Source organism: Pipistrellus kuhlii, unplaced genomic scaffold, assembly GCF_014108245.1.
Source record: "Pipistrellus kuhlii isolate mPipKuh1 unplaced genomic scaffold, mPipKuh1.p scaffold_m20_p_3, whole genome shotgun sequence".
Lineage (NCBI taxonomy): Eukaryota > Metazoa > Chordata > Mammalia > Chiroptera > Vespertilionidae > Pipistrellus > Pipistrellus kuhlii.
Genome location: NW_023425529.1, coordinates 114050892 through 114071699, shown reverse-complemented (window position 1 = coordinate 114071699; position 20808 = coordinate 114050892). Strand labels below are relative to the sequence as shown.

The window sequence follows — 20808 nt, the reverse complement described above, 5'->3', positions numbered from 1 at the left end:
CTCATTGCCATGTTCAATCCAGATTTCTCCATGTATTCATGGATGATCATAATCCTTTTCTGTGGTCATAGGGTTCTCTTCCAAATCATAGTGGAACCAGACTTAAATTCCAGGGAAGCAGAACATTTTCACCTTTTCCCAAGTTACCAACAAATTGGAAAGACTTTAAGATTTCTTGTGCACAAAACTTCTGGCTCACATATGTGAGAATGCCCTACTATTTCAGAGTGCAACCCTTTTCTTCTTTAAATAATAAGCTATTGTCCTGGCTGGAGTGGCCTCAGTTGGTTGGAGCATGGTCCCATACACCAAAAGGTGGTGGGTTCGATCCCTTTCATGGCAGGAGGCAACCCATCGATATTTCTCTCTCACATGGATGTTTCTTTTCCACATTGATCTTTTTCACAATTAGGGATGACCAGCCCTGCAGGGGAGGGCAGTTGGGGGTGACCAGGCCAGCAGGGGAGGGCAGTTAGGGGCAATCAGGCTAGCAGGGGACCAGTTAGGCATTGATCAGGCTGGCAGGCAGAAGTGATTAGGTGCAATCAGGCAGGCAGGCAGGCAGGCAAGTGGCTGGGAGCCAGCAGTCCTGGATTGTGAGAGTGATGTCCAACTGCCAGTATAAGCCTGATCCCGGTGGGCAGTTGGACATCCCTTAAGGGGTCCCAGGTTGGACAGGGTGCAGGCTGGGCTTAGGGACACACACACACCGTGCATGAATTTCATGCATTAAGCCTCTAGTTTTATGTAAGTTTTCCAACAATTTCTGGTACTCCATGTGAAGATCATTAAGATGGGATTCTTCCTACAATCATCTTCACAACTCTCTGGCACTTACCTAATATAAACTCAATGGCACCAAAAAAACTAGAAGTACCGAAACTATAACATGAGAGATGAAAAGGAGAAGTAGAAAGCAGGGCTAGTATTGTAACATATGCTTATTACAATACAGATATGTAGTAATTATAAGTTATACATGTTAAGTATATTTTCCTATTGCACAAATCTTAGAAGTAAACATTAAATAGTATTCATAATATGAAAATTTATAATACAGAAGTTAAAATTTTAGGTCTTTAATTTTTCATAATATAATTTCTCAATCAATTTTTAAACCATTTTAATCTATTTCAGTTACTATTAACTAAAAAGTTTGTCAACACCCCTTGCTTTGGTTTTTTTCTAATAGAAAACACTTTTATTATACTTAATTGATATATACCAACAGCTAATCAAAAGATCCCACAGTATGCATTTTCTAAAGAAACTATGCTTCTATTGATTGACTGGGTGGTAAAAAGTTGATGAATATTTATGGCACTTTCCCTAAGCTCAATACTATGGTAAAAAAGAGAGAAAGAATGCATGAACTTATTACCATAGAGTTTAAAATGTATTTCAGGAAATAAGACCAAGACAGATGATTTAATATAATGAAAGCTAGTATTTCATTAAATGCCTAAGCTGGTCAGTTCTGCCAACATTTCAGAAGAGGGGGCAGTCATACAGGCCAAGAAAATACTTTCCAGATAAGGAAGGGCCAAAACTCAACCTTAAAGGAAAGTGGGGTGTGCACAGGTGGATAGTAGAGAAAGTAGGGAAGATTGGGGGGAGGAGGGATTGCTGGTAGAGAGGGGGTCGGGGAGGAGAGGAGAGATTGGAGATAGTAGCTTGACAAGAGCTAAGAGCTGATAATGGGAAACAGTAGAAAACTCATTTAGTAAAGCAAAACTAAATTATGGAGAAGTAGAAAGCAGGGCTAGTATTATGGAGAACCTTTAAAGTCAGTGGAATTTAGGCTTGCCTTGGGAAGTGGAAAGTTCCTGGAGGGTTTCAAATAGATTGCAACAGAATGTGGTCCCTATGTTTACAAAGCCCAAAGCAAGTCACATATGTGGGGATCTGGTAACTACCATCCAAAAATGATGAGAACAGCTTAAACAAACATTCCATAGCTTTATTGCTACACTGATAGCTTCTAACCACCAAGTGTATACTACCCTCCTTAAATTCTTCATTAATTACTTATAAGAGACTATCAACAATGGCTTTAAACTGCCCAGAGCATGGAAAATTTATTTAAAACAAACAAAAATAACTTAACTAAATTTACTTCAAGTTTTTGTTCTTTACCTACAGATTAGAAAAAGAAAAATAAAATTTTCAAAAAGATATGATTCATTACCATATAACCTTTCTTACAGGTTATTCAACTGAATATCAAATTGCCATACATCCCTTTGGATATTAGTGAAACCTTGAAATACATGAACTAGTTGCATCTATAGATAATTATATCTTATTTCGTATTAAATATTTTAAATAGATAATGGTGATATAGTTACTAGTACTCAATGAAAAAGATGTGATATCCATGACAAATAAAAGTTTCTTAGTTACTTAATAGAGACTGCTATAACCAACATTCAAGGAATTTTTACTTTCTTCTAGGATGTTTAGAGAGATGAAAATATCTAGTTGATCAATTAAGGCTGTATTAAACCTGATGCCTCATTGGAGGCATTTTTCTGCTTTATGGCATTGCCTTACTCTTGGATAATTTAAGAATTCAAAGTTGCCTTTGTAGATATAACCAGCACTAATTAGATTTTTTAAAAATACTTCAATATAAAGACAGCCCCAGAAATTGTACAACAGCACAATAAAGTTCATTTGTTATCATTCGTTAGTAATACCTAATGTTTAACATGTGTTTTACAATTTACAAAGCAAAACTTATATACTACTTTAAGAACCACTGATGTTTTTGCAGATACAAAAAACAATAGCATCCTTAAGGAGCTTTAAGTAAGAGGTGATAGTAAGTTAGAAAATAAATATGTAGAAGAAAGTAATAGCTACCCTTTACATGTGCCAGGTCCTACACTGTATCTGTCATTTAATCTTCAGATCAATAAAATCAACTTCACTTTATATATATATGAGGATATAAGGATTGAAAGAGCCAACAAAATAAGGTCAGGGACTATGTCATGGTCATCATCATACTCCCCTATTTTACACAGATGGTCCCTGATAAACATCTGTCAAAGGAATATACAAGGTGTTCAGAGGGAGTCTGGGCACTTGTCCAACTTCAGCTCATGCTCATTCATTTATTCACCCACTCAACAATACCCACTCAGTTCCTACAATATGCCAGGCTCTACTCTAAATGCTAGGGACACAGCTGTGAACTAAACAGAACAAAATTTCTGCCTTCATGGGGTTTCTGATCTAGTAATCCTAATCAGAACAGTATGTTCCCCCTCAAAATATTCTGCATTTAAAATGTGGGATTCTCAGGCAATACTGACTGTTATTTCACAACCTATGAATATAAATTTCTGCCAGTCTCCTTCAATGTCTCTCCCATAGCCTCTCAAACCCTGATATTGAACACAGAAATGTGACCTTTCCTACCATAGTGGAGAGTAAGAACTGTGGGAGAAATGCTTTACCTTTCAGACAGCATGTAAGTACATAAGGAAAGGGGGAAAGGAATTCTGGGGAGAGGTGGGATAAAGCTAAATCCAAAGGCAGATTTCCTCCAGGCAATGTTGATTAACCTAGAGGCACCTCAGGGCCCCCATTTCACTTTAATTTGTTGATGTTAATACTTAATTGAGGATATTTTTTCCATTGATCTTTAGACAGAGTGGAAGGGAGGGAGAGATTGAGAGATGGAGAGAGGGGGAAAAGGAGAGAGAGAAGCATCTTTGTAAGATAAACACATTGATCAGCTGTTTCCTGCACGTGTCCCCACCAGGGCTGGGATGGAACCTACAACCCAGTTACATGCCCTTGACTGGGAAGCCAACCCTCTACTCTTTGTTTCATAGCCGATGCTCTAACCACTCTGGCCAGGGTTCACTTTAATTTTAAATTAGACTTTGAATGAATTGAAACTTAACAACAACAATTAAGAATATCGGGAGTTTTTAAAATTCCCTTTACAAATATAAACACTTCAAAGAAGAAGAGAAAATTCTTCCTTGTATTTGTTTTTTTCCTATATTAGATGGCCTTCAGAAAGTCTTTATCTGTGCTGTTTATATTCTTTTATTTATTTAGCAAGTGCTCACTAGGAACCTGTCTACCAGATAGGAAAGAGACAGTGGCTAAGACATACAGAGTCTTTCCCTGTGAGCAATCACAGTCCATCACATAATACAGTAGAAGTGGATACAAAACTTATTCTCCCATGTTATTAGATGATTATTTACTATGCCCCATCTCTTAAGATTATAAACTTCTTGAGAGGAAAAGACATTTACATTTTTTTCTATATGTTCATTATTACCTAACATCATTTAAGAGAATATTAAGAGGGTGGAGTTGGGAATTAGGTGGAGGGGAGTTACGGGGGAGGAGGACAGAAAGAGGAATACCTATAATAATCTGTACAATAAAGATTTATTATTTTTTTTAAAAAGAGTACATTGGGTTGAAAGTCAGATTAGACCACATGATCAAAGGTTACTTACATTTGTTAATAGAAAATACTTACTTACTGAAAAAGATTATAGTGTTTTCAAATATCTTTTTAGCATTTTATACTCCCTTGCTAGAACAAACGGATTCTAGGCTTCCCTGACTATCTGCAACTGATACATGCACATGTATTTTCTTAATCAAACAGAGAAATTCACCCACACCACCAACAAATGGCACAAAAATAGTAAGTCCACATTTAAAAGGGCACTCAACAATCCTTATGAACTATTTTCCACATCTAGCCAAAATCAGGCTTCAACAAACAAACTACTTAGTTTATTCTTTTAAAACTCCTTAAAAATGAAATTCATATAGCTTTATAATTTTTACTTCAATCTTTAAAAAGCATATTTAAATCCTTAGATTTGACTTTATTTTTCATTTGATCATTTAAAATTTTATTTTTAAAAATAAGATAGTAACATATCAATTTTCAGCTAGCAAAACTATTAATACATGAACTTTTTAAACATATATCTAGCATAGGCAAGTCCAAAGTTTTCCTTGCAAAAAAATCTTGCTCTGTTAATAGTAAGACTATAATTTACAAGCCAAAAATCACTGAGGAACATAAGGCTTAGAAACAAGAACAGAGAACAATCTAGGGAGAAGCAAATAGTGTTAAAGGGAATCATTCCCTCTATTCAGTGAAGAAATCAGAACTACAATGAAGATCTAGACATTTTCTTCAGATTGATCTAAAGACAAAAGACTTTTTTGATGCTCATCAATCTAAGAAACTAAAGTATTCTCAGATACACTTTTTTAGTGGGCCAATATATAGAGTGTTTCCTCCCCCCCCCCCCCGCAAAAAAAAAAATAAATAAATATACACACACACACACACACACACACTTTGAGTAATTATAAAGTTAGTGTTTAGTAAAATACATTTCATTTTCAAAATTGAGCTATCAGCTGTTACAATGTATATACATTTTGGGGGGATACCCTATAATATCACCACTTTTAACTAGAATGGAAACACTAATAATTTCACTAAGATATTTGATTTCTATAAATAACAAAAACAAACGGGAGGGCAAAAGCAAGAAAGAAATCAAAATGAAATTATTTCTTACAATTAACCATAAAGGAATACTGTAGAAAAGAGCCACGTTACAGTTCTTTAATCAGCCTGTCAATTTTAAAATGAAGGAAAGCAATTTGGGCCATGTATTTAGTCATCCAATAAGTATTTATGAAATCTACTATATGCTAAGTATTGGGTATACAAAAATAAATTAGTTCACTGCCTAAAAAAGAAAAGAAAAATGTAAACAGATAAATACAGAACAATGTAAATTAGGGGTGTCGAACTCAATCAGAGAAGGGGCCAAAATCTAAAATCCAGCCTAAATCTCAAGCCGAATGGTTTACTGAACAGTCATAAACTGTCATTGTGATGGAAACGCAGCGGAGTGCAGTGATGACAGCGCGGTGCGGGCCACATTGCAAGGCCTGGCGGGTCGGATTTGGCCCGCGGGCCTTGTGTTTGACACATGTGATGTAAATAAATAAGTCAATCAAGTAATGAAGGAGTAGAGAGAAAGGAAAAATTACTTGTGAGAATCTGAGAAAACTTTTCTAAAAAAATTACATGTGAGACATTTCGTTAGGAGAAGATCATTTTTTTCAAAGTAAAGAGAATGTGAGGGGGGGAAGTAGTGAGGCAGGGGAACATTCCAGGTAGAAGGAGCAAAAGTATACTTAATAGATTGAGTCGCTGAATAATAGATGAAATAGCAATTTATTGAAAAACAAACAAAAAACCCCACAAACCTTTTCTTCCTAAAAGGACATAAGATTTAGCATCAGAAGAACTGCATTCAAATCCTAGGTCTGGCTGGGTCAGTGTGGCTCAGCTGGTTGAGCATTGTCCCATGCACCAAGAAGTCATTAGTTTGATTCCAGTTCAAGGCACAAGCCCAGAGTTGCGAACTCTACCCCCACTAGGGGATGTACAGAAAGTAGCCAATCGATGTTTCATTTCATTGATGTTTCTATCTCCCTGTCCCTTCCTCTCCCTCTAAAAACAAAAATCAATAAAAACATATTTAAAAATAGAGAAAAAAAGAAAATCCTAGTTCTGTCATTTACTAATTATATTTTCTTATCTAAGTCAACCCTATGACTTCTTTCATTACTTTAAAGTTGTACCATAAAATGCTTTAAATGTATTAAAGAATCATGATACACCCAAATACAAAAATAAATACTTAGAATACTAAAATTTCAAGATCAAAATATTAGCTTATCATTTCAATTGAACCTATACCATATACAAAGAGCCAATTTTTTACAGCCTATAAAAATTTCACAAAAGTAAACACATTCTGAATTATGCAAGTTATGTTTTCTATATATAATACATCTAATTGTAATATAATATATACATTCCATAGAATACAAAATAAGCCTACAACATACCCAAATTAACAAGTGACAAAAGTTTAATGAAACAAGCTTTATACTTAACTGGTCTCACTAATGGGAAATTAAAGCAGCAAGTGTACAGCTGTGTCTCTGTTCCTTTCATCGTGGTTTAACTGACAGGAAGCAGAGAACAAGATATGGTATACAAACGTCAAGTATTTCCTGCCTTCTCTGCTACATCTTTATGTCTTGTTTTATAAATAGTCCAATAGGTTATGTGAAAATGTGTCAAAATATGGTGCCAGAAACATAACATACAAATGGTGAAGAGTGTTTATGAAAACAAATAAAAAAGGTATTTTAAGGTTGGGATCCAAGTTCATAAGGCACACAAAGATTCAGTTTAATGAAAATGTGTTCTTAATAGTAATTATCTTACAAATAAAGACTTGAAAATCATAATGATTGAGAGAAAAAAAACTAATGTCTGAATAATAGAATAATCCCTCAAACTAGTTCACCTTAGTACACACTTAGATAAGTAACACCTGACCACTCCCTCAACCTCTGCGATTACCTCTCAAAAAAGATAAGTACCACCCCCACCTGCCAACCCTCCCCCCCACAAAAAAGCCTTCAAGCAACTGATTAAAAAAAACAGGACAGATAGCTTGCCTCTTTGATCTTTGGTCATTTTTACCATGGCTTGTCAGCAGTCTTCTGATAACTTGTATCCCCCCAAACAAACTATATCTCTACTCCTTTGCCTACTTCCCTATGTTTCCCAAACTTTGACTCACATCATTTATTCACTTACGTTCAACTTTCAACTATACACAAACCAAATAAAACTCTATTTTCAAAAGGTGCATAAATCATGTGTAATGTAAAGCATGGTGACTACAGTCAATAACATTGTAGTGAATATTTAAAAGTTGCTGAAAGTAAATCTTAAAAATGCTCATCACAACAAAAATGCTTTGTAGCTTCTTATGATAACTAGACTTATTGTAATGATCATTTCCAGTGTATACAAATATCAAATCATTAGGTTATACACCTGAAACTAATATTATGTTATATATTAATTATACTTCAATAAAAAATAAAATTAAACTTAAACATTTTTAATTAAAAAAATATTTTAAATGAATTCTTACTATTAAAGCATTTTAAGTAAACTTCTAATTAATTACAACCAAAACAGAGGTGCTCACTTTCATTATGCTAGCTGCCTCCCAAACTAATAATTTTTAAGAAATCACCTCAATTATACCTCATATTCTATAAAACTTGGGAATAGTGCAACCACATTCTCTATCCATACTGGTCAATACTTACCTAAGCTGTAAATTGCAACAATTATAATTTCACCAAGTTTAGTGCAATTCCTCTCTTAGTCAATATCCAAAAATGAATCAATATTTTACTGCACCTAAGACTATGCTGAGCTTCCTGTGACCTCTCTTTTCTAAACAGAACTTAATACACACCTAATAATCATCTTTAGCATGGCATCATGCTCCTAAAATAAGTAATATTTATTTATTTTTAATATATTTTATTGATTTTTTACAGAGAGGAAGGGAGAGAGATAGAGAGCTAGAAACGTCGATGAGAGAGAAACATCGACCAGTCGCCTCCCCGCAACCAACGTACATGCCCTTAACCGGAATCGAACTCGGGACATTTCAGCCCGCAGACCGACGCTCTACCACTGAGCCAAACCGGTTTTGGCAATAGTAGTATTTCTTAAATGAATAGTTTGGAAAAGAATTTCATTTTTACCTAGAACTTTCAATGGAAGGGTCTAATTCATTCTTTTCAAGAGTGTAAAAGTTGTTATTATTACTAATACCTTCATAGCATATCTTTAGAATACTTCTTTCTGCTCATACTTATTACCTCAACTGTCCCAAATCTCTAGGAAAAAGTGTTCCTAAACCCTGAGAAAAGTAGCATTTTCTTTTCACATTAGGTTCCTTCCCACTGCCTCTGGTTCTGATGGTCAAATTACCCTGAAGAAGTGGTTCTCAACCTTTCTAATGCCATGACCCTTTAATACAGTTTCTCATGTTGTGGTGACCCCCAACCATAAAATTATTTTCGTTGCTACTCCATAAATGTAATTTTGCTACCGTTATGAATATATCTGTGTTTACATATGTAAATATCTGTGTTTTCCGATGGTCTTAGGCTCTACAGCACCAGTTCTAAACTAGCAGGGTCACCTAAGTAAGTCCCTATACTTCTGATTGTACAAACTAGTTGGGATTGTGGCTGAGTGAGACTGAAGGCCACTGGAGTACTAGGCATTCCTCTTAAAGGGCCATCAACAGATGTACCTGCTGTTGGACTCATCTGTTCTGAGCTCCAGCACGGGGCAGCAGTTGGAAAAGCATCAGGGATATATGAGGAGGAACTGAATTGTCTGGCATCAGAGCGAGGACTGGAGGAGCAACTTTCTCCCCAACAGAAGGCTGGCAGATGCCATTGTTACTTTGTTGAGCCCTTCCTCCACCCAGCTGGCTCGGGCAAGTGCCAAGTGAGAGTCTCTATCAACGTGGTTCATTTCATTAGCCCCACCCTGGTGATTCCCTGAGACCCGGCCCCACCCAACTTTCGGGCTCACACAAGCCACTTCCTGCAACTTCTCCATACAAATGGGCAGTCTTGGCTCCTGCTGTGGACTTTCCTAAAAACTCTTAAAGGTTCACAAACACCAAACAAGTGGTGACTGGCCTGTGCATATCTCATACTTCTTACTACACAGCACACCAAGCATTAGTGGCAGCCTGCCTCGATTTGCAAATTAGCCTCTCCCAGGCATCTCTTAAGCCCAGAGCAAGCAACAACCCTTTCCAAATCAGTTATAGATCACATAAAGTGGCCCAAGCTGTGCACAGGTAGCAGCTGACCTTGGCCTGTACCAGAGCAGCTCAAGAGGTCTGAGAACTAACACATCCAGTGGCCAGCTTCAGACCAAACCAGAGCACCACCCAACCACCTACACAAACAACACAATCAAAGGTTAGAATTGACAGGCACCAGAGCCCTGCTAGAACAACTCCTGGTCCATGGAGTCAGACCCTGCCCAATAGCTCCTCCACTATAGTCACTCAGCGTAAAGGTCAATCTCTCTCACCAAAGTGCCAAGAGCAATCAAAGCTCAACTATAACTAGAGGGCACACACAACCCACACGAGAGACACACCTGGAGCACCCAGATCAGGTGCCAAGGGAGACTGTGCCACTGGGCCCCACAGGACACCCACTACACAAGGCCACTCTACCAAGACCCGGAGACATAGCAGCTTTACCTAATACATAGAAACAAACATAGGGAGACAGCCAAAATGAGAAGATAAAGAAACATGATCCAAATGAAACAAAAGAAAACTCTAAATAAATAACTAAACAAAGCAATCTACCAGGTGCAGAGTTAGAAACACTGATTATAAGGATGCTCAATGAACTTAAGGAAAGACTAGATATACTCAATGATTACTTTAACAAAATTATAGAAAGCAAAAATCAAGATAGAAAACATTCAAAAAGAACCAGTCAGAAATGAAGAATATAATAACTGAAATGAAGATTTGATTAGAGAAAATCAAAAGATTAGGTGAAGCAGAGGATTGAATCGGCAATTTGGAAGATGAAATAGTGGAAACACCCAATAATGAAGAACAAAATGAAAAAAAGAGGGTAGTTTAAGGAGCTTCTGGAACCAATCAAGCTCAGCAACACTTACATCATAGGGATACAAGAAGAAGAGAGCAAGAAGTTGAAAGCCTATTTGAAGAAATAATGACTGAAAACTTCCCTAACCTACTGACAAAAATAAATATACAGGTGCAGGAAGCTCAGAGAGTCCCAAGATGAACCTAAAGAAGTACACACCAAGACACAACATAATTAAAATGCTAAAGGTTAAAGACAAAGAAAGAGGCTTAAAAGCAGGAGAAAACCAGTTAACTACAAGGGAGCTACCATAAGCCTGTCACTGAATTCTCAACAGAAACTTTGAGGCAAAAAGGGATTGGCAAGAAACACTAAAAGTGATGAAATGCAATGACATACAACCAAGATTACTCTACCCAGCAAAGCTATCATTTAGAATTGAAGGACAAAAAAGAGCTTCTTAGACAAGAAAAAGCTAAGGGATAAAGGAGTTCATCACCATCAAACCAATATTACAAGGAATATTAAAGGGATCTCTCTAAAAAGGAGAAAAGTAACAACCAAATATATGAATAATAAAATGGCAATAACTATATACCATCAATAATTACTTCACACATAAATGGATTAAAATGCCCCAATCAAAAGACATTAAGTGGCTGAATGGATAAAACAAGACTAGGATACTGCTTAAAGAGACTCACTTCAGATATAAAGACACACAGACTGAAAGTAAAGGGATGAAAAAAGATATGTCATGCAAATGAAAATGAAAAAAAGAAAGCTGGAATACCAATACTTATGACAGAATAGACTTTGAAACAAAGGTATTACAAGAGACAAAAGTACCCACCAATTTTACTTTTGGGTATTTATTCTAAGAATCCTAAAATACTAATTTAAAAAGACATATGCATCCATATGTTCATTTCAGCATTATTTACAATAGCCAAGATATGAAAGCAACTTAAGTGGCCATCAATAGATGAATGGATAATGAAGATATGGTATATATATTACACAATGGAATATTACTACTCAGACATAAAAAGGATTTAAATCTTGACATCTGCAAACAACATGGATTGAACTACAGGATATTATGCTAAGTGAAAAAGACAGAAAAAGACAAAAACTATATAATTTTACTTATGTGTGGTTTCTAAAAAACAAAATAAATGAACAAATAAAATGGGGAAAAACTCATAGATACACAGAACATTTTAATAACTGTCAGATGGGAGGGAGGTTGGGGTCATGGGTGAAAAGAGGAAAGGGATTAAGATGTGCAATTGCCAGTTATAAAAACAGTCACAGGGATGTAAAGTACACATAGGGAATATAATCAATAACATTGTAATAACTATATATGGTGTCGACGGATACTAAATTTATCAGGGTGATCACTTTATAAGATATAAAAATATCTAATCACTATATGTTGTACACTTGAAACTAATATATGACAACTGTAATTAAAAAAATTAAGTAACATGCACAAAGCACCATATGTTCAATGATATCTCTCACAAAAAAATTTCTTTCTGCAAAAAGATAGTTCACTTTAGAGATGCCATATATGGAGATCTTTTAATTTTTTATTGATTTCAGAGAGGAAGGGAGAGGAAGAGAGAGAGATAGAAACATCAGTGATGAGAATCATTGATCGGCTGCCTCCTGCATGCCCCGCATTGGGGATTGAGCCCCCAACTCACATGCCCTGACCAGGAATCGAACCATGACCACCTGGTTCATAGGTCGATGCTCAACTACTGAGCCACACCAGCTGGGCCATATACTAATAAGAAGATCTTAACAAGAAGCCTGTGGACCTAACCTCAACAATCTCTTTCTGACTGCCTATACACGTGTCAAACACAAGGCCCAAGGGCCAAATCCGTCCCACCAGGCCTTGCAATGTGGCCCGCACCGCGCTGTCATCACTGCACTCCGCTGCATTTCCATCACAATGACAGTTTATGACTGTTCGTAAACCATTCGGCCCGCGATTTAGGCTGGATTTTAGATTTTGGCCCCTTCTCTGATTGAGTTCGACACCCCTAGCCTATAAAGTATCATCTCCACTGACACAGTGATGGTTCCATTAGCATGAATATGTTCTAAATTTCTATAAGAAAATCTCTGGCTAAGTTTGTTTTATAAACTCACTTAATTCACTCTAAGGCTAAGGAACACACAGTAACTCCAAGTTCTCCCAATTAAGAATAATAATATAATAAAAAAATGTAAGTCAGATAATGTCTATTGAGGAATGCAATCTATAGCAAGACATTAATTTGACGGTATACTTCACCTATTACTATAAACATATAAAAATTATTGAAACCAGGGCCAATTCCTTTTACTGTGAAAATTAAACTTCAAAGTTACCATAGACTGGAAGAGGCCAGTAACTGCCTTCTTCCGCCTGCTAATTTCCCTTTTCTTAATCACAAAGTCACCAACTACATGGAAATACTGAGGCTCAAAATGAACACTTACACTTTCTTTGAGAAATGTTGGTTTTCTCATTAGTTAGGCACCAAAAATAGAAAAATACTGTATAACAGCTTACATGTAACATAAACTTTAATAAAATTGTATCCTATCACATAATTGTGTGGAAGTACCATCATTTATTTAACCAATTCCTATTTTTGAACATTTGAATTATTCCCAATGTTGCACTATTATAGTGTAACCTTGCAATTCTCTCACATGTGATCCTTGGACCCACAGAGGGTCCAGAAACCCTTTCAGGGAATTTATGAGGTTAAAACTATTTTCATAGTAATGCTAAGGTATTATTTGCCTTTTTTTTTTTTTTTTTTCCATGTTTATATTTCCACTGATGGTACAAAACCAAAGGCCTTTGTATGAATTGAAGCCGTGTCTCCAAACCACACTAGTCATTGTATTTCCACTAGGTACTTACATTTTTTAAAAAGTAGTTTCACTTTTTTTTTGTTAAATCTCAACAATTAAATACACCCTTTAGTATTCTTATAAAATGTAAAGTACAGTATATATTAAAGAATTTCTGTCAAATACTAAAACAATCATCTTGAGGGAAAGCACTAATGCTATTATTGTTAAACCCACTTCTAGGAATATATCACAATAATTGTGAGGTAATTAGCTGCTTTTTTCAGGGAATACAATTTGTACTTGGGGGAAAAAAGGTACTGATTCAAAATTGCATATTTGGCAGATATTTTCTCAAAAATAAATAAAGTGCACCTATCAATTCAAGGAAAATAATTAACAGTATCTCTGACCAATGATAAAATGTAAGCTTTCTACTGAAAAGCAGAATTTTAGAAAACTTGTGCCCACTACTTTGAGTTTATCAACTTTCCAATATTTAAAAGATTTTCTGATAAGATTGGTGCGATATTGTAAAAATGTGATTTTTAAAAAATGTCTAAAAAATTGAAAATAAAATAGCCATGGGTTATCTTTATAAATATAATTTTTTTTTTGTAAGTATAGGCTATTATTTACTAAACCTGAGGCTCAGTGCACAAATGGCCTGCAGGATCGGGCCGAAACTGGTTCCCCAACATTCCCCAAGGGGTCCCAGATTGTGAGAGGGCACAGGCCAGGCCAAATAGGAGCTGGAGAGGGATTCGGGAGGTTGGCCAGCCGGGGAGGGACCACAGGAGAGTTCCAGGGTATGTCCAGCCAGACTCGCTCAGTCCCAATGGGCCGGACCCCAGCAGCAAGCTAACCTACCGATCACAGCATCTGCCCCCTGGTGGTCAGTGCACATCATAGCGAGCAGTTGAGCGGCCTTAACATATCATTAGCATATTACGCTTCGATTGGTTGAATGAATGACCAGGCACTTAGCATGTTAGGCTTTTATTATATAGGATACCCTTTAAGGGGTCCTTTCTCAGAATAGTATATTAAAAATTCTCTGAGTTACATTTTTTTTCCTTGATAAAATAAAGTTATTAAAAAATAAATTCTATTATACTTTCCTCATCTCAGTCAATCACAGAGCACTTTTAAGACCACTATGTCATTTTTTCCAATCTTTATGTACATTAGATATATTTTAAAATAGAAGTGAATTATTACAGTACATATATGCAACTTATGAGTCAAGTTTGTATATTTTGTTTACTGCTATATTCGTTAACTTCAATAATAATGTCTAGCAGACAATAAATAATTGCTAGATGAATCAATAAAAATATAACAGTATAGGAAACCCTCAAACTATTACTATTATATATTGACTTAAAAAATACAACTATAAAATCCTATAACTTCTACTTTGATTTCTTCTTCATTATCTCTGTCACTAGTTACCAAAATAGAGTTTATTTACCATTTTTCAAATCAACTTTATCAAATTAAACATTATTTGTTATTATGTGAAACAATTTTTTTTATTTCTAAGCAAAATTTATTATGAAATACTTCAACTGAAGAGAAAAAGAATACATTCTCATACCCATCACCCAGCTTTACATTAATATTTTACCATATTTTGTCTCAGATTCTTAAGGGGGGAAAAGTCATAGTTAAAACCTCCTATGTGTTCCTCTACAATCTCATTTTATCTCTCCTATATTCTAAAGTGATGTGGCCCCTGTCTGTCCACCTTTACTACATATGTATTAATAAGAGTATTGTTTTATGTACATAATTTGGACTATATTGTATCTATTTTATTTCTTAATTTTTTTATTGAAAATTATGTTTGAAATAATTGAATCACAGTTAACAAATGACAGACACTCAACTATTTAGTGGTCAAATATATATATGCCTACAACTTACTGTGAAATGTATCAACTATCCATCATTTAGGGTTTTGAAGGGTTTTACTCCCCTCCCCCAGGGTATTAGAACAGTAAAATGCTGAATGAGTAAAAAGTCATCAATAGTAGGCATTTTGTTTCTAGGAAAGATAATGAAAAACTAAATCATCATAAGCTACCCATTTTCTTCATAGTCTTTGCAAAGTCTTCACATACTTCAATGTGATGACACTGCCCCAGAGAACTCTTGCACATAAGTTTCAGCAACCAAGTGCTGAAACAATATGTCATCAACAAGAGACAATGAACATAGCACTACAATTAAAATTAAAATAAGTCCCAAAGAGTTGAATGGAAGTTACTACAGAATATAGTACATGGCGTGATTCTACTAACAAAGTTTAAAGGGTTAATGAGTTGTTCCATTATAATATTAAGCATCCATTTAATATTTTGATATAAAAATGTGATGCATATAAGCTAATGATTAAGCCAACAACTCATTTTTATAGTTTTACTACAAAAATGTTTAGTTTTATTATTATAGGACTATTTTCTAAAACACAGAAAATAACCAAATTTTTTCATTTAGATTTTTTATATTGTACCATACAACTTTGCACAACCACAATGACCACAGCATCCATCATTTAGAGCACATGTGTCAAACACAAGGCCCGCGGGCCAAATCCGTCCCCCCAGGCCTTGCAATGTGGCCCGCACCGCGCTGTCATCACTGCACTCCGCTGCGTTTCCATCACAATGACAGTTTATGACTGTTCAGTAAACCATTCGGCCCGCGATTTAGGCTGGATTTTAGATTTTGGCCCCTTCTCTGATTGAGTTCGACACCCCTAATTTAGATAATGAACTTTACATGGCTTTACATCATGTAAGTTCATACTGGTTCCTCCTACCTTGAAGAACTTCAAATATATAGGGTAGAAAACAAGGATAGATCCAAAAAAACACAAGTTTTATAAAATAAAAGAACTTATCTAAGAAATGCCTGCCTCTAGACAGCAAGACTGAGAATAGGAAGGAGTAGAGGAGAAAAGCCACTTTCCCTTACAGGCTCTTCTATTAGATTTTAAACAAAGTACATGTATCACTTCATAAATATATTAGAGGCTCAGTGCATGGATTTGTGCGCCGGTGGGTTGCTACAGCCTGGCCTGAGGGGATCTGGCCAAAACTGGCTCTCTGACATCCCCAGAGGAGTCCCAGATTGCAAGAGGGTGCAGGCCAGGCCAAGAGACGCCACCAGTGCATGATTGGGGCCCGGGAGGGACCTCAGGTGGGCTCCAGGGACTGTTATTGCCTGTCTTACTCAGTCCCGATTGGCCAAACCCCATCAGCAAGCTAATCTACCTGTTGAAAAGTCTGCCCCCTGGTGGTCAGTGCACATTGTAGCAACTGGTCAAATGGTCAAATGCAAGGTTGGACTCTTAGCATATTATGCTTTTATTATATGGGATATTTACATTTATATTTTATTAATTTCAGAGAGGAAGGCAGAGGGGGAGAAAAATATCAATGATCAGAGAGAGTCATCGATCAGCTGCCTCCTGTATGTCCCACACTGAAAGTCGAGCCCAAAAGCCTGGCATATGCCCAGGAATTGAACTGTGACCTCCTGGCTCATAGGTCAACACTCAGCCAAGCTAACTTTTTAATGTAAAAATTATTTTTTAAGTATATTTTACTGATTGTTTTTTACAGAGAGGAAGGGAGAGGGATAGAGAGCTAGAAACATTGATGAGAGAGAAACATGGATCAGCCGCCTTCTGCACAAGCCCCACTGGGGATGTGCCCACAACCAAAGCACATACCCTTGACCAGACTGAATCCAGGACCCTTCAGTTTGCAGGCCAACACTCTATCCACTGAGCCAAACCAGTTTCAGCTTACTGTAAAAATTATTAAATCAGTCTTCATACAAACTCCAGGAAGCATTCATATTGTTTATAGCTCCTTTTTTTTTTTTTTTTTTTTTTTTTTTTTTCATGCTAGCAATCAAACTCAGGCTACGAAATAAGGAGTTAAGAAAGAACTGATACCATGCTGCTCACCAATTAAATGAAAGAGAAGCTCTGAATTCCTATAGGGGGAAGAGAACGACAGTGAAAAGAAAAGTTTAGGAACAGTTTTCTGATGAGAATGGCTTTAATTCAGATATATATAACTGGAAAAAATGAAATCAAAATTGTTCTACACAAAAATTTGTACAAACAAAGCTCAGCTGCATAATTTCTTCCTCTCTGACAACAAAGCAAAAGAATGAGATGTCTAGACATTTGTAGTATAGATCAACAGTCATTTACATTATAGTACACAGACCACTGAACAAGACGCAAAAGTAGAGATGACACAAAATATTTTTCTCTTTAGGTTTTCCATACTAATGGGAGGAAAAGATTGCGCCAATAGCCCAAAACTGCTCCCATCATTTGAGTTGTCTCAGTGGTATTACTAATTTAACTTCCAAGCAAAAGAGCAAAATACTCTGGTGGAGATACAATTCATGAAAGCAAAAATTATTTTCAGACCATTCAACTGATGGGACTCTTCTTCCCACTCCTACAAGAGTCTGTGAATACTTTGTCCCATTAGATGGAATGTAATGTAAGGCCAGTCTACAAATATGCAATCTGTGATATAGTTAAGTGTCCAAAGAAACCTAAAAATTTTTATCCAAGTATCACATGGGGGGAACATATTACTCCCTCCCAGACTCAAACAATTACAAATAATAATAGTGTATTACCCTGCAGAGAAGGTTTTCAAAGACTGTAAATGTTATCATAAATCAGGAAGGGAATTTCCCCCCCACTAGAACTTCAAAGATAAGGAAACAGAGAGAAACACCATACAACACCAAATAGAATTAAAAAACAACAAACTAACGCTGGCAGAGTGATGGTTCACTGAGATGGAAAGCAGGTCAGTTACACTGGAAAAATAAAAATAACTAGTTTCATTTTATATTGTGGTCAACATGGCAGCAGGTTGGGGAGCAGGAGGGCGAAAGCAGAATTACATAAGAGGAAAGAAGGAAAGCCACAAAGCTGAAAGACACAACCACCATAAAATGGAATAAAGAGATAATAGGGAGAGGAGGTTAAATAAGTCCTAATATTGGTGATAAACTACTGCAGTCACTTTTCTTACTAGGGGCTGTAGGCTTCAAAATACAGGGGTGGGCAAAAGTATAGGTCTTCGGTTGCTTGTATGGAAAAATATGCTTACTGCTGTTCTGTTGCTTTAAACTTCAAATACTACAATGCTAAAAAACTGATTAATCGCTCTTTCTAAACCTCTAAATTCTTTTTCTGAAAGTGTGGCCTGTATAACAATCATTTAGGGTACTTATTAAAAAAGAAGACTGATAAACCAAATTCTAGGCCTAATGAATCAGAATGTCTTCAGTTGAAGCCAGCTGATTGTTACACCAAAGGTTGAAATTACCATTTTAAAATGTTTAATACCAGGTAGATGTTTTTACTTTGAATGGTTACAATGAGCAGACACCAGACAGAGATTAAGCTGAGGGTCACATGCCTTTTAAAGTTTGCTATCCTTAAATTTAGGCATCATATTAAATAGTATTTGCCCTCCTAAAATTAAAGCAGAAACAAACCTGTCTTTGTATCTAGAAGTTCAAAGTAAATTCCCAACTTGTTAGGTTTTTACCTCCCTTAGGCCCAATTTAAATAAGCAATGTCACAAAACACTGTTCTGACTATGAAAAAATTCTAATAGTGAAAAAATTTTTTCAGAAATTAAACAAATATATTATCTCTCTGAAAAAGGAAACTAGTTTGAACGCATTTTCAAAATCATTGGTTAATTTATTTGGCTGCTTATCACCAAATAATTTAATTAAGGCTTTATTTAGTCTTAAGGATCTACAGACCATTTCAAACAAAGCATTACTTGTTGGCGTGGGCAGCTCTGGGTTAGCACAGCACAACCTTGAGCAAGTCACAGGACCTGGTTGGGCCTGCTTCTTCAGTTATAAAAGCGACGCAGTTGGGCGATCTTCAGCCTCTTTTAGTGCTAAAGTTGTGTAAATCGGTAATTCTAAGTTTAATTCTGATGACTCAGTTTAAACTTATATTCAACCTTCTGAAAGGAAATAGTGGGTAGGGGACTACCTAATAAGTTTTAGGGACCCGTCCTGCGTCCATGCTTTCTTTTTCCTCCCTTCTCGATTGGCCTTCTTTACATAATAAGAAACTAAAATAAATGAACAGTATCTATCTTATTTAAGTTGCACCAGAATCTTAATTTTAAGAAACTAAATTCTTCTACTTCTTTTTAATAAATAAAATCTTAATTATTTGCTTATTTGTGTACCCTTTGATTTTTCTTCTATGGGTCACTGGCTTTTAAAAAGGAAAAAAATTTTCTTAAGGCAAAAAAGTTTCATTAGATTTTTCACATAAATCACATAAGAAGTAAATAAAGCCTTGGTAAATGGTAAGATATGTACACATATAATACCTTAACAAAAAAAAAACAAAAAAAAAAGAAAGGCAACACATTGGCCAGAAATACATATGTAATCAGTATATATATATATATAAAAAAAAAAGCAAACAAAGATGACAGCAAATGGCTAAGAGTAAAATGTCTGCAGTGCCTTTCTTATTGGACCACAAAATTGATCTGTTAATATCAACAATCCTTTTAAAAGATTAAGAAGTAATAACTGACTGCCTTTTTATCTTCCCTTTCATCTGACAGGCCTTCAAGCACTTACAAAGTTTATAATAGCAAATTCCCAAAGAGCTAGCTAAATATAATCACAGGGGAAAATAATAATAAAACTTGGCAAGTTTTATTTCTAAGAACTTTATTCATAATCATTGAATATTCTAACTTTACTTTTAAACTTTAGTTTCACAAATAACTTTAATAACTAAAATACTACTATTTTACAGCTTCTTAGAGTACCTAGAACTTCAAGGCATCCCAGAATGTACACTTGCCAAAATCTCATAATTTCAATAATGATAAATACTTCAGGAAAAGCCTGGACAATCTTTTCTTTATTAAGGATATTAATTGTTGTGTATTTTCATATTTATATTTTTTCCATTGAGAAGTATTTATATTTCATCTTTTTTACCATCATTTGTCCCCCATACCATCCTCCACCTCCACCCACTCCCTTCCTCTACTCCCCAAACACTGTTGTCCCTGTCCATGAGTTCTTTCTTTTTTTCTTTTTAAAATATAAAACAAGCAAATTTTAAGAACAAAAGGAAAGCCAATACTTTTTAAACAAACTGAAATACTATGTTTTCTTAGAAGCTAGTTAGGCTTTTAAGGCTATTACTCCAAACAAGTTTCCAGTATGAATTTAAAAACTTCATTATTTTTTTCTAATAGTAAATGAATCATTCTAGTCTTTGTTCCTTTTTATTTGAGTCACTTTTACTTATTAACTAAATGGCCATTCATATTA

General features: G+C 35.6%; 1 protein-coding gene across 5 annotated transcripts in view; it reads right to left on the bottom strand.

Annotated features, from left to right (window-relative positions):
• ELF1 (E74 like ETS transcription factor 1) overlaps nt 1-20808 on the bottom strand; it is a 93507-nt gene that overhangs the window by 49263 nt on the left and 23436 nt on the right. The window lies entirely within an intron of this gene.